The sequence below is a fragment of the Zeus faber genome (genome assembly GCF_960531495.2).
Source record: "Zeus faber genome assembly, chromosome: 1".
Lineage (NCBI taxonomy): Eukaryota > Metazoa > Chordata > Actinopteri > Zeiformes > Zeidae > Zeus > Zeus faber.
The window spans coordinates 20,370,958-20,386,441 of NC_137193.1; the positions used below are offsets into that span (position 1 = coordinate 20,370,958).

The following is a 15,484-nucleotide window of genomic DNA, read 5'->3' on the forward strand; positions in this document are numbered from 1 at the left end:
GTTACAATTACAACAAATATTTCTGGCCCAATACACACAATTTGTTTCATTATATATGAAATTATTACATTATATCTACAATTGAAGGCAGTTAAACCACTAACCTTAGTTTATTTATTTATAGGTTTATAAAATACATTTTTATTGTGAAGGCAGTTTTCTGTTGATTTACAAAGTGTCATAAAATAATTCTGTTCGCCAAAATGGATCAATAATCGTGATCATTAATCATGATCACAATATTGAATAAAATAATCGTGATTATCATTTTAGCCAAAATCATGCAGCACCTACTTCAGAATGATAACCGCCGATAGTAGCGGCGAAGGAAACCCACCCACAGCCGCCAACACCGCACGATCATATAATTAAACTGTAACCAGGCCAGAACGAATGAACTCCTGCAGTCACAAAGCACACGGAATGGAACAGAGAGACAAAGCACACTTGTCCATTGAACTTTAGCTAAGGACCGTCAACCATGGACACTGCGTATTGCTGCCTGCAGCTATATTTTCATTAATGTTTTTATCTATATAACAATAACAGTAATTGCAGTTGTCTTGTGGTGGTCCTCCGCTGTGGAATGAATACAGATGACAATGCACAACAACATTCTGATGTGAATTTAGTCATTCCTTTTCATTTTCATGCATCAATAGTAGACACAAATCATAAATAACACACACATACACACATGCACATGCACATACATACTGACATACACACATTCCCGAGAGACAGCACTAAAAATGCATGGTTTGATTGATATTGTGACTACAGGACAAGCATTTAGTTCAACTAGGCATGTCTGCCTTTCACATGCAGTTTGCACCCCCCCCCCCCCCACACACACACACACACACACACAAATTCTGAGAGAGGCATGTATATGCTACTGTAAAAACACAGACACGCAGGAGCATGTTCATGTATCAGCAGTCAACATGCATCACTGCTCATTTGCAACATTGCAGGCAATTGGACCGCGCACCAAGGCATGACCAGGTGGCACACACTGAAACTGTCAACACGTATCTTTATCTCACACACACTAGCATATGTCGCTTAATTTGAGCAGAACTACCTCTGTTTAAAAATTAAACAAAATATCCAATAGACTATATGTAGAAGATGCACGGGCGACACAACGCCCCCAGCAGCAACCAACACAATCCATATCACAGGATGAAATATGGACTAATCATTGTTTTACATTAAATCCATTAATCCCAATCCCAACAAGGTTGCCTACAGATGACAGCAAACTCATTAAAGGCAAACATGACGCACATTACAAAAGTTATTATTATTGGGGTTTTTTCATTCTGAAATTAATGGACTGGACTGTTTGGGAGGAAGGCAATATGTAACATGAATACATTAACACCTCTCATGTGTCATAAATCTGGTTCAATGCCTGCACCTTTTATGGGATGTTTGTGTGTATTCTACTATAAAACTCCTAGGAGGCATTACATTACAGTCCATTACAGTGCATAAAAATACACTTTAGTCATTTTGTTTTGCAATACCAAATACTTGAAATACACACTTTTCTACTTGAAAAGTGCATTATTTCAATAGGACAATTCTCAGGATTTAAATTAGCAGTGAGTATGAACGGGCGATTTATCGTTATACTATCGATATCATGATATGAGACTAGATATCATGTGGGATTGTGGTTATCGTAATATCATGATATCGTCAGATGTTGTCTTTAAGGCTGTGTTACAGCAAAGTAATTCAGCTTTCTGAACTTCATAAACTGTTTTAGCTGCTCTAATGGTCATCATATCGAGATTGCTAATGACTGTTTTTCAAATATTACATGACTTATGAGAGCACCCTGAATAGTCACCCTAAAGATATAGTAAAATATTGAGGTATTCATCAAAGCATATTTTTGAATTATATTTTGTCAATATCGCCAAGTCCTAGCACTGAGCTTTATCCTTTTTTTTTTTGCCCTATTTCCACAGCTAAAAGGCCTCGAGCAACGATTCCTAACCTCTTGGCCGCAGCCCACTGGTGGGCCATGAGGGTATTGCAAGTGGGCCGCCAAATCATGGGCAAAACATGTTGATTTTATTGAAAAAAGAAATAAAAAAATATTTATTACAAAAACGTTTTTAAATATAAAAATATATTCTGTATGTATATTTCATTGATTTTTTTCTTTAAATCCTTCAAAAATGCTTCATCACTGATAGATAGGAACTTATGTGAGGGCAAACTATGTCCAAGCTGGACCACGATCGACATGCACCTGTACATTTTTGAACTTGCAGTTATAATCAAAATGGATGGTTGGCTAGCATCAGGCACATTGAAAAGGAAAGGCGGACAGGCGGGACAGTCCCACCTGTCAAACAAAAAAAAAGGTTTGGAGAAAGTATAGCGCTGAATATTTATCATTGGGTTTTTTTTGACAGGCACGGAAGACGAACCCGTTACCGCTGTGCGTGGTGTGTTCCGAGGTTTTATCAAACGCAGCTCTGAAGCCATGTAAAGTCCAAGCTGCTTGAGTTTTTCGATAATAAACTCAAGGAGTATCAGGGCCAAAAGAAAGTCATTGATACGTCATGTATGGACACCGAGAACGCAAATCCCGATCTGTCCAACAGAGCTGTGCGATTTCTGATGCCTTTCCCGACGACGTGTCTCTGTGAGAGTGGCTTTTCGGGGCTTGTGGCATTGAAGACGAAATACAGGAATAAACTTAATGTTCAGCCAGATCATCACCTTAGACTGTCGTCCCTTAAGCCAGACATCAAGCATTTGGTGTCTGCCACGCAATATCAGCCTTCTCATGAGATGAGTTGATATTAATGTGCTCCTGTTGTTGGTTTAACGTTACGAAAGTTCCATGGATATAAGGTTATTTTTAACCCACCTCTTTTTTTGTTTTACCACTACTGCACTGTATGTATGAGAATGCATATAGTTGTTAAAATATACATACGCTGAGAACGCACTGTTTGGCTCCAGTATTACTTCTGGTTTGGCTGCCAGCACTTTTGAAATTTTCAAGTGGGCCGCGCGTCTGAAAAGGTTGGGAACCGCTGGCCTACAGTAGGTGTGTGGGTCTGACTTCCTAGGATAGACCAGAAGCGAGGAAACATGGATGCATCTTTTTCCAATCCAGAATAAATGAGGTTGGCACAGAAGAAAGCAAAAGAGAAAGAAGGCAAAAAAAAAAAAAATCATATTTTCATCGATAATCTATTCTAAATTCGAAAGGCAAAAACACCATAATAACCAATAACCACCATTATAACCCACATCCCATGAACAATGATGAACCGGAATCTCTTCCCCCGCTTCTTGACTGCAACTGTGCCAGATTTCATGGCAACCAAACCAAAAGCACAACAATTTTCACAGATATATACAATATTTAATACATTTTACAGGGCGCCTTTTCCTAACAACCATTAAAATAAGCTTCAGATTAGCCCGGAACCGTGGATCTGCTCAGACTAAGCGTGTTTAAACCACAGACGGACGTGTTGTGAAAAATATATTAGAAGCATGTTGCATTAAATGCAATCAAATTTTGATTTCTCTCAGGGGTGCACTTAGGCTTCATACATTATTCACACACACGTACACACACATGCATGCATGCGCGCAGACACGCACGCATGCACGTACGCACGCTTGCACGCACACACACGCACGCACGCACACACACACACATGGAGAGAGGAGAAAGTTCCTGCATTGATCTGCAAGTATTTAAAGCTGCATCCAGTGCGATGGAACTTTCCTGAAGGAGCAGCTGTGTGTGTGTGTGTGTGTGTGTGTGTGTGTGTGTGTGTGTGTGTGTGTGTGTGTGTGTGTGTGTGTGTGTGTGTGTGTGTGTGTGTGTGTGTGGGGTTGGGGAGGGGGGGGGGGGTGTTTAGAGTGATTAAGCATTAGCCTGTGGGTGAAGGAGTGAGACAGACACGAAGCTAGGGAGGAATGGACTGAAAAGCAAGTGAGAGAGCCGTAAAAACAAAGACAGCGTATTAACGCTTAAATGATCCTTTCTGGATGGGAGCCACCTCAACTTAAACGCTTTGGATTTGATTGTTTCCATGAAGATGTTGAGTAGAAGCGAAACTGATGGCCAGAAACAAAGAGGGAGGGGGGAAGTGGGTGAAAATAAATGGAAAGGAAGGAAATTAACTTACATAAAAATAACTTTACAAAATAAATGCAAAGTGAAAAGGCTGAAGGATATCTTTAAAACGAGCTATTCAATTAAACTCATCCACCAGAGAATCATCCAGACACAGAATTTAGGTTTTTGGGGTTCAATTTATGTGTCGTAAGTTTCCATACCACACAAAGACACACACAATCCAAAAGGCAAACAATTGCAAACAACCTCAAACACAAACACACACACACACACACACACACACACACACACACACACACACACACACACACACACACACACACACACACACACACACGGTTGCCTGGTTGCCCTTGGCAACCAGATTGAGTCAATTGGCAATCATTTTGTGGCCTCTGGTTGCCCTCCTTGGGTAACCACCTGCTCAGTATTTTTCAATATATTACAATATATAAAAAATTACAGGACTGGAAAATGGAATTTCAATAAAAGTCAAGATTTTGTTTGGTTGCCTCCATAAAGTTATACTGCACTAACATTATGTTTTTGCGAAACACCACATTTCCGCCTGTGCAGCCAGTTTCCACACACATGCAGCCAGCCAGTGGCAGAGTCCTGCAGAAGTCTTGATTTTCAAGACCTGCTCCCAACAACCACAACGTGCAATACCTTACCCGCCCTGTCATCCGCACATGTAGCCAATTAGTTCAGCAACCCAAACCTACCCATTGACACGAGATTCAGGCCCAGCACGAAACCACAAATTCTAGCACTGTTTAAATAATTCGGGAAGTACGTTAAGTGTGATCATTCTGCACCATTTGATACACGTTTAAGTCAGTCTTAATTTGGGCCATATGCACGTTCTTGTTGCACTGATTTCTGACAGGATTTCCATACATTTAAAATGTGCTAGGATATGTGACAATATAGTTTTGTGACAGAACTTTCACTTTGGTGATTTTGTTTCGCAAATACTGGGTGGAGTATAACTGCTATCAAATACAATGAGTTTTGCAGGGGACCTAGCACCGCCGCAGCCCCTCCAAGGATTGCCTTACAATTTTACACTTTAAATACAAATACTGTCCGACAATAATTTCAAGTTTAAAATGTATTTAAGACTGATAATTTGTTAAACAGGCAAGTGTGGAGCAGTGGCGCAAATGCAAAATAGAGAGGGTCTGAGCTGTCTGTGCTCCACTGAAGCAGTGAGGGAACAAACAGAACTGTTAAGATTCTTATTGTCTGTGTGGTGGCAGAGGCAGAGACAGAGGCTATGTTTTGATCAGGTGAGTGCGACCAGAGGAGTAGTGTTATCACAGCTCTTGTCTGTCTACACTTGACGTGTTTCTTCCCTGCTGAATATTCAAATTCTGTAAAGAATCAGATAAATCAATAACTATAAAGAAATTTGTTCAGTTACTGTAACTCAAGCTTTTGAACATTATCTTATGTCACATTTTCATTATTGAGCCGATGCATAACTGCATAGTATCTTGATTACTCAAACTGTAAGGTGGCCAAATATTTTGAAAATATTTTCAGTTTCGGCAAACGAAAGCCGATGCCTGGTTGTCCGGATGGCAACCACTTTCAAAAGTAAGTGTTGAGCCCTGACACACACAATGAAAGCTGTGGTCCATCTCCACATTTGATGTCATCTCTAATCATCGCTCTCAAATGCTTTCATTCAATATTAATCCGGCCTTTTATTCACCTCTGACAATACAAGGTTTTTTTTATCTCCCTCTTCCCAATTCTCTCTGTTAATCTTTCTTGCTCGCCCCGTCTCTCTCTATCTCTCTCTCGCTCTCTCTCTCGCTTGGTCCCTCTTTCCTGTCTTTCCTTTGTAGTTTTTCTGTTTAGGTCTTGCACTTTAGACATCCACTGTGTATATATATATATATATATATATATATATATATATATATATATATATATAAACTCTATACTCGTTCTCTGTCTGCCTATCATCTTTACCATCTATTTTATCCTCTCAATCTCTTTCTTTTGCAATTCATCTCTATTCTATTGTTATCCATCCTCCCTCGCTCACCCACACACGCATGGCTCTGTCGTTTCTGTTAATTGGTTTTCTTTCCTCCCAGCCACTCAGTCGTTTCATTAAATCATTTGTCATCCACTCGCTTTTTGTGTCTGTCATCCATCCCGTCCCCCTTCCCCTCTCTCCCTCTTCTTACCCCTTGTTCAGATCTCCCCTTTTTTCTCGCCTTCTCTTTCTCTCCATCATCCTTATCAGCAGTCATCACCGTTCTGTGACAACCTCTCATGACGGATACCACTTCTGCCATTGTGGTCCCATTGTGGCTCCGTACAGAGACGGATGGGGACCCTTGTGAGAAATGTTCTGTCCTTACTCATTGCCAGGCAAGAGGAATGGGACTGGATGGGACGTTTGTAACCATCCAATGACAGCCCACCAGTGCAATCACACAATTTATTCCGCCACAATTAAGGGGAAAATTACATTTCTTGAATGCGATCCCTCATGTATTCCGCGTCCCTCGCAGTTCCAGTTGATGTGTTGGTAAGGTGGAGCAGAGCAGAGACAATTCCAACACTATCGAGTTTGGCCCCTGGGAGCACCAGGACAAATCCCAGTGGGCCGGTCGCTCTGTGGGCCTCCTGAGCAGTCCGTTATACAAAAACTAGAGCGAGAGAGATCAGAGAGCTCTGCATCGCCAGCCCACTTTGATTATGCACCAGCCCTCATAATCAAAGTGGGCCGATGACACGCATCTCCCTCACCTTTCACTTGATGTTAAAATAGCTCTGTTTTACTGTTACAGTAGCCTAGAGCATCCATCCATTATGCTTATAAGTGGGGATATTAAGCGCTGGTTTGTTTGTATGTGCGTCGATGGGGCAGGGGTGGTGGAGTATCCGCCCAGGGCCATTTTTTAGTCCCAGGCCGTCCGTGCTTCGGTCTGACTAATCCTACATCCCTCTGTGCTGCTGCCATGTGCTGCTATGCTCCTGTCACATGGGAAATCCCCTGCAGACATATGCCAAGTCCATACTGTGTTTCCTGAACCAAAGTTTGAGCAAAGAAAGTTCTAGCATAAAAGGATGGATATAAAAGTACATAGGGGAAAGTCCCCCATGGATTTCGCTGAAGAACAACGAAACCCACCTCTCTGAAATGGAGAAGATTGACAGACAAAACTTTGCATGCTCACCCTTCAGTTTTGCAGCATTGACAACAGAACAGGAACAAACAAATATGTGAATGGGAATTTTGATTGGTTCTAATTACTTCGGGGCGCGCCCTGTTGACTTTCCTGTGTCTAGTGATTGAGGCCCCTCATGTCAATATTGATTTTGTTGGAAGCGAAATGAGTAGAATTCAACTTTATACGGATTGAGATGTTCATCCCTTCGATGGTGAGAAAGGTGTGATGCCTTTTGTATTGAGGTGGCTGCTTATTGATCGAGAGATGCGTCTATCATTATACAAATTGGACTGTGGAGTAACGACAAGTTCCATCATACAGTTTGATGGTATGTTTGTTTTGAGGTTCCAGGGCAAATTTTAATGTTTATTTTCACATCCTATTCCCATTAGCCATGAATCTTAACTGGATGATCCTCTGCCGCTGAACTCTTGAAAGACACTTTATTACTTTTGACCTTTTACCATCTTCCATACCTTTACCTCGTCGCTGCATGTATCGATTAGCTTCGCCTTCCTTTGCCCCAGTATCGACCGCTGCTCCAGAAAAATAGGTTAACCACACATATACTCTAAAGGAAAATATTAAATAGTATGGTGAGGTTCATATATATATATATGTGTGTGTATATATATATATATATATATATACTGTATATATATAGATGGATGAATCAGAAAGGGGCTCACGTGGGTGCCATGAGGGACTCAGTTTTAGAGACAATAAGGTTGTAACAGCAACTCTAACTGTATCTAAATATATTTAATGTTTGGCTGAACTCTTTGTTTCAGTATTTTTCTATTTATTAGTGCTAAATGGTCTCTTTTCATTTTCTGGTTGCTCTCTTGCTCTGTCAGGATCCTATGAAGAGACATCTATTCAAAAAGATTATATAATTGTCTTGATTGGTATGTATATGTGTGCGTGTGGGAGATTTAGATGATGGAAAAGGAGAGAAGACTGAAGGGAAGTGTGGCACAAGGGAGGAAAGACGGAGAGGGTTGTATTTCTTTAGGGCTGGCAAGGCAAAGCAGCTATTAGTTAAAGACATCGTTGATGACAATTGCCATAGACTCACAAACACACACACACACACACACACACACACACAAACACACACACACACAGCAACACATTGCTTAAACACTACAGACACAGTTATCGGCCCACATAGTGAGAGGAGAGGTGGGGTTTATAAATCATAAGTTTAGGAACTTGCCACTGCTGTTGATAATATAGAAACTCTGTTTAATGACCAAATCGGAGAAGTGAGGAGGTAGACTCATCCATCTCAAAGCTATTGTGGGGAGAGAGGGGGGCGGGGGGGGGCAGAGAGAGACAGTTAGAGCGAGAGGGAGAAAAAAGAGAGGTTTTTAACCTGTGCTGTCAGCATGCTGGGCATACAACACTGAGTATTTGTGCCATTGCATCTAGGACAGAGTTAGTCTGCAAGTGGAGTTTAACTTCTCAACCTGCAATGCAACTCTTTATTATTTCTAAAATCATCAAGAACTGCTGCAATAACTCTGTCCTGTGGACGACCTGTAGGATGACAAGAGCACAGTTTTTTGTTACACAGCACACGCTGCAAAACACCACAACAGACACACACATGTCACACTGACAGCAAACGAAGCACACTCCCGAGTAGGGCAACCACCCTCGGTAAAGGATATAATCAGGAGGGTGGTTGTTCGGGAGTGTGTTCGTGTGTGTGTGTGTGTGTGTGCGTGTGCGTGTGTGCGCGTGTGATGTGTCCACCGGTGAGTGTCCGGGACTTGTCCCAATTAGTTCTGGTGCATGAGGTCGGAATTACATTGAAGCGTTTCCAAGCAGCGGAAAAACGCCGCTAAGCCACCCCTGAGTCCCGCAGCTGTACAGGCACCCCACGACCATAGCGAAACCCCGGAGCACCCCGCCCTGCAGCCACAGAAGACCTCCCAGCCCCCATGGAAGCCGGAAGTCCGCGGAGCAATACCCACGCACGGCCTCGAGGAGCATAAACCCGTCACAGAGAGCGCGAGGAGACCCTGCACCCCTGAGGCGCACACAGACAACCCACCCCCACGTGCAGGCATAAGACGCAGCCATAGGCGTAGATTCCGGGTGGGGGACGCCATGCACGGACCACAGGCCAGAACACACACCGCCAGAGCTGCTCCAGAAATGTTCATGGACTGGACAAGCCATTTGGAGGAGCCGTAGTTTATCCATATACTTATCCTGTTTAAGACCATCACTCCCCTCTAGTTTGCAACTAGCTTCAAAATATCCCAACGGGGATTACACAATGCTGCCACCAGGGGGTCACAGACAGCATTCCAGCTCCATCATACATACTGCAGTGGCAGCAAAACAGAAATTGAATCTTGAGTAAAAGTGTACTATGAGAATCTATACGTAATCACGCAGTGGTTCATTTTGGTACTCAAGCACCAGTTACTTTCACTTAATTCAACTGTGTGTTAATGGCATTGAAAAGAAGATTAAATCACACGTTGATGATGCAGACGCTTTTTCAAATAAAAAATCACAACGTGGCTTCCTCGTTTTCTTCCGTCTCGATCAATGACGCCGTATTCATCCGTCTGTGCGCCCCCACCCTGACCCCCGCTCCATCCCTCCCTCCTCCCTTCCTCCATTCAATCACTTTGCTCCCCTAATAGGTCTAAATGTCAGGATGTTAGTTGACTGACAGACAGCATCTGTTCTTTGATTTGTGGACAGATGGTGGGAGGGGCTGAAGGTCAGTCTGTTTAGTGACACTGTCACACTGTGTGTGTGTGTGTGTGTGTGTGTGTGTGTGTGTGTGTGTGTGTGTGTGTGTGTGTGTGTGTGTGTGTGTGTGTGTGTGTGTGTGTGTGTGTGTGTGTGTGTGTGTGACGTCTGTATATGTGTGCGTGTGTGTGTGTCGGTGTTTAGTAAGCGAGTGCCCATGAAGGTGTATAAGTTTGTTTATGTCCGTCAGCGTATCCAGAACTGTCACTTGAGCCACTGTGATGATAAATGTTGCTTCGACAAAAACAGTACAGCCGTATCACACCCGCATTCAAGAAAGGTTCTGGTTCAGAAACTAAAGCCCAGCAATCGCAGAAACTAAACGAAATCCATCCATTCATCCATTCATCCAGCCATCCATCCATCCATGTATGTTTGGTTCATTGAGCTGCAGTTGAGTAACAATTCTTACCAATTTGAACTCATCTTCTGCTCTCGTGTCAACTCGCTCTTCCATTGCGGTGAGATAGACACCAGGACAATGGAAGAAAGAGGCGTCGCCATAGCCAGGTGTACGGGAACAAGAGTTTGATGGATGGATGGGTGGATATAGATGAGGGAAGAGATGGGCTGGATGGATATGGCCGATGGAGAGACAGGAGCAAAGGATGATGTAGATGGCCCATAATCCTTAAGGGCTGACAGCACACTGGGCCTTTTGTGATTGAAGTCTGCGTGTGTGTGTGTGTGTGTGTGTGTGTGTGTGTGTGTGTGTGTGTGTGTGTGTGTGTGCGCGCGCGTGTGTGTGTGCGCGCGTTGGGGGGGTAGAAGAGGGGTGGAGGAGATTGCTGGGAGAGAAGAGGGAATGAGATATAGCCAGTAAAACCATTTAACATAAAATCAATTAGGAGACACACACACACACACACACACACACACACACACACAGAAAGACAGAGAGAGTGAGAAAGAGAGCTTTAAAGAAAGACGCAGCAAGACAGCGAGGGATAAAGAAGGAATCCCCAGATGACTTTTATTGATGACAGCACAGCAGGGAAGAAGGGATGAACCGATGGGGAGATGGACAGGGTTGGGGGGGAGCATAAAGGAACTAAGAAGGAGTGATCAAAGCACTCTAGGCCATGAGAAGCAGGGGGGTGGGAGGGAGGGGATGAAGGGCGGGAGGGAGGGAGCAGGATGGAGTCGATGAAGGGACAAAAAGGAGGGATGGGCTCCGTTTTATAGTACGGAGGATCAGATGAACCTCTGTGGATGTCACTTTTTACATTAGTTTCTCAAAAACGCTGAAGCGAAGTGAGGACTTGGAGAACATGAAGATAAGAGGAGGTATGGAGGGAAGGTTCAGGAAGGAGAGAAAGAAGAAAGAAAGAGTGAAGGAAAGGGCAATGCTCTGCGCATTTACTTACTGACATGAGAAGTAAGAAGTGAAGGCAGCATGGAAGACGCTACCCACCGACTGACACACACACACACACACACACACACACACACTCTGGTAGGTTGGTGTCGGCTGCCCCAGGTTTCCTTTTGAAGATAGAGGAGGGAAACGAGAGCAGTGAGAAATCGAAGCCTCCGCTCATCCACGCGTTATTCCCTGAATTTTTAAATGAAACTTCTACCAAACTAGTACCAGCTCTGGTCAAATTTACAGTAAAGGACTGAGAATTTACACATGTGCACATGAATAGATGGGTGTTAGTGCATTACTAAATTGGTGCCAAATCTATTGTGAAAAATGTATTTCAATATTGATAAATTACAGTAAAATGTTATATGTTGCGTCAAATGTGTAGATATTGCACTAGAAAATCAAGTGTGCATTTTTTTAATTAATAAAACAGGAATAATAAAGACCATTCAATATTTTCTGGTTAGTTTTTTATATTGTATATTGGGGCCAAGGGGCCACTTCTCAGGGTGGTAAGGAGGAGGCAGAGAGCGGGGACCGCTCCAACGCCTGTGTGGCTTGCATTTATTTATCTGATCTAGCTGCTTGAATCCTGAACTGAGGGGCGGGCTGCCAAAACGATAAACAATAATGATGAATGTATTAATCAGGTAGCAAGAGGAATGTCGGGCCCTCGGGCTCCTGCTGCTGTGGCAGGGCCTGTGCTGCACTACAGACAGAAAATTAAGAAACCTTCCTGCCCCGAATCGCACCAATCAGCACTGCTTGGGCGCTAGTTCGGCTGATTCGGGACAGCTGTGCCCCTTGGTCGGCCACACATTGTTTGTATATCATTTCATAGTCAAAATGATAACTAAATGCATGGATAAACAACTGAATGAATAAATAAATTAGCCAATTAATAAATGGATGAATGCATGGATGCATAAATGAATAAATAAACAAATAAAAAGAGCTGTAGAACAAAACTAAACTTTGCTTGAATAATCCCTGAAATCACGAACCATGAAACGTTCCCCAAAAGACGTTATTGTTTTCCATACATTACATTCCCAGAAAAGGTGAAGATGATCAATCGTTTTTCAGTCTTCTAATGCTGTGACTTTTGGAGAGTATGCTCTTTAAATACCCAGCCGAGAGCGGGGGGGGGGGCATGCTCAGGGCGTCATTAAGCCAAGCACGTGACGTCCCCCCCGTCTTGGCAGCTAATTGGTGAAATGTGGTGGACTGTAATGGTTCCGTGCCCATCCCCGGTGGGAGCGCCGAGCTGCGCGAATCCGCAGCGCGGTGGCGAGAGAACATCAACCTTCAGGCAGAACTGTGCCGACACAATGAGCGGGCGAAGGCAGACAAAGACAAGGCTCGTTCGTGGAGAACGAGGCCCGAGCGGGCTGCTTAAAACACAGAGCCCACCTCCACGGTTGCGCCGGCGCAAATTGGACTAAATTCACGTCCAATGTACGCATCTGCCGCTTACCATGCAACTCAACGGGGCAGGTTCCCAGGGTTCAAGGAGATAAGGACTGAAAGCCAGGAAGGACATTATCAGGCGGGATCCACTTCTTGTTAACCACCCTGAAAGGTTCTTTTTCGAGGAAATAATGCATTCAACAGGGACAGACATTTATAGACAAATCCAGTCATGAAGGTGGAGCCCCAGTTGGCAGGCAGGAGCAGGGATCACATTTATTCCTCCATTTCCATGAGATCCCTTTTTCTGTTTCCAATAAAAGCCTGACATCAATACACCTGGAGGGCCATTCCACCTGTTTGTCACATGTCAGGGCGGCATCAATAGGCTGGTAGGCTGGGGGTGGTGTGTACGGTGCGTGTGCGTGTGCGTGTGTGTGTGTGTGTGTGTGTGTGTGTGTGTGTGTGTGTGTGTGTGTGCGTGTGTGTGTGTGTGTGTGTGTGTGTGTGTGTGTGTGTGTGTGTGTTTCTGTGTGTTTCTGTGTGTGTGCACGCTTGTGTGCGTGTGCCCGAGTGTGTGTTTCTGTTGCCATGATAAACCTGTGGCAGGTGTGTCATCCTTATCTCTCTCTCTCTCTCTCTCTATTTCTCTCTCTCTCTCTCTCTCACTCTCTCTCTCTCTCTCCCTCTCCACACACACACAAAAACTTGTGAAGCTGTATTGTATTGTTCTGTGAAGTATTAGAGGCTCTAGTGTGTCTTGGTTTATTGTGAACTTTAAGATTCTTGAGGCACTTTGGGAGCTTCCAAGTGTGATCATTCTTATGTAATTGCTATTAGGCAATAAATACATGAATGATATTCATGTGTGTGTGTGTGTGTATGTGTGTGTGTGTGTGTGTGTGTGTGTGTGTGTGTGTGTGTGACTGTGCGTGTACCACAGTCTGACTGTCAGTCTTTCTGTCCATCTGCCTTTGTCGACTGTATTATTTTGCCTGTTTGAACCATTGATGATCTAATGATCCACATTTTCACTCATCAGTGAGTCTACTTTGAGGCGGCGCACACCTTATTGAGCGCGTCAAAACCAGAATTGTGCACAATGTAATGAGATTTTGTCGTGTCACGTCTCCAGCTACACACACTTATGTAAAGATCGCGAAAAGGCCCGGCATGTCCACGGTGGCATCGATTTCCTTTCACTCTCCCTGTTCTGTTGCATCCCTCACCAACCAATCTCGCTTTTGACTTTGCCTCGACTTCTGTTCCAATCTTGTTTAAATCTGTCTGTTTTGGACTGTTCCTATGTGTATTCATCTGTGTATACAGTATATAAATACTGTATATATACTCTATATATACTGTATATATATGTGTATATATATTCACAAGATGGAACGGTTCTACCTCTGTTCTTTCTCTCCTCATTCCAGCCTGTTCTATGTTGTCACTCGTATAATTTGTTCTCCGTCATTTTTTTTCCAGTCGCATTCATTCTTCTCGGCCCCTGTATTTTGAATATGGAGTCCGTGTGAATTCGGGACCACAGTTATACTCCTATGTGGGTGGAGTCTGGCTTGGTCCCGCCCTTCTCTCTGTCATCTGTACACGCATTCGGCATGGCTGTGCCCAGCAGGTTGCATGTACACCTGACAGTGCCTGTCTTCTCTCTTACAAGAGGGTCGTGTCACATTCGGCTTCGTCAGTTGCTGTTGTTTTGGACAAGGTGAAGAAGCAATTGTTAGGCGAGAAAACACTTGAGGCTGTGACCATCAACACGGCGAGGAAAGTCAAAATGTTTGTCCAAAACCGCATTAACCGATCTGCCGAAAATGATATGCCCACTTCAAGAGTGCGTTACATAATGTATTGCCTCTTTTATGTTTGACTATAAATTATACAGGTATAATTTATACTATGTTTGCAGTTGGACTTACACTCTCAGAAAACAAAAACAAAAAAAAAAAACCTCCGACATTGGATCAAACTGGATAACTGGAACCAGTCATCACTGGAGCAGAGAAGGTCATTCCTAAGCTCAAATGTAAACAAAATTCCATTTATTTCTTTGATATGTTTGAAACCAAAACAGTAAATGTCTGGTTAATCGAACATCATCCATTTGAATTGTTTTAATGTCAGTACTCCAGTGACAAAACAAGATCCAGTTTAGGTATTTTTTTTCCCCTGTGAGTGTAACTGTATAAATTATAAATGTATAATTTATGCCGTGTGCACAGCGCAATCCATGTGTCTTTATCTGTTATGGAGTAATTTACATTTATTCCTATTAATTCACAATATTGTAAACAATCAGATGTGTTCATCATGAAGAGTTGATTACTGAACTCTATCAATCACATCTGATCCAAATCTTTCCAAACCAATTGCAGCATCATTTTTTAATCCACACTAAAATTCACCCGAGAACTCGCCAATTGGGATGCAGCAGAATCAAAATTCACTTGGAAGTGATTGGAGGGGACGAGGGCGGAGTTATTTTTTTTAATTTGAGGAAAGTAAAGCTTAACTTTGTCACCAGAGGAAAGGGACGTAGCTCTGAGCTTGACAAGAAGCCCTCATTCTGATTGGCTAAAA

The 15,484-nt window shown here is 43.2% G+C and overlaps 1 protein-coding gene across 1 annotated transcript in view; it reads left to right on the forward strand.

Annotated features, from left to right (window-relative positions):
- csmd3b (CUB and Sushi multiple domains 3b) overlaps positions 1–15,484 on the forward strand; it is a gene marked incomplete at its 5' end in the record, with an annotated part of 405,005 nt that overhangs the window by 177,455 nt on the left and 212,066 nt on the right. The window lies entirely within an intron of this gene.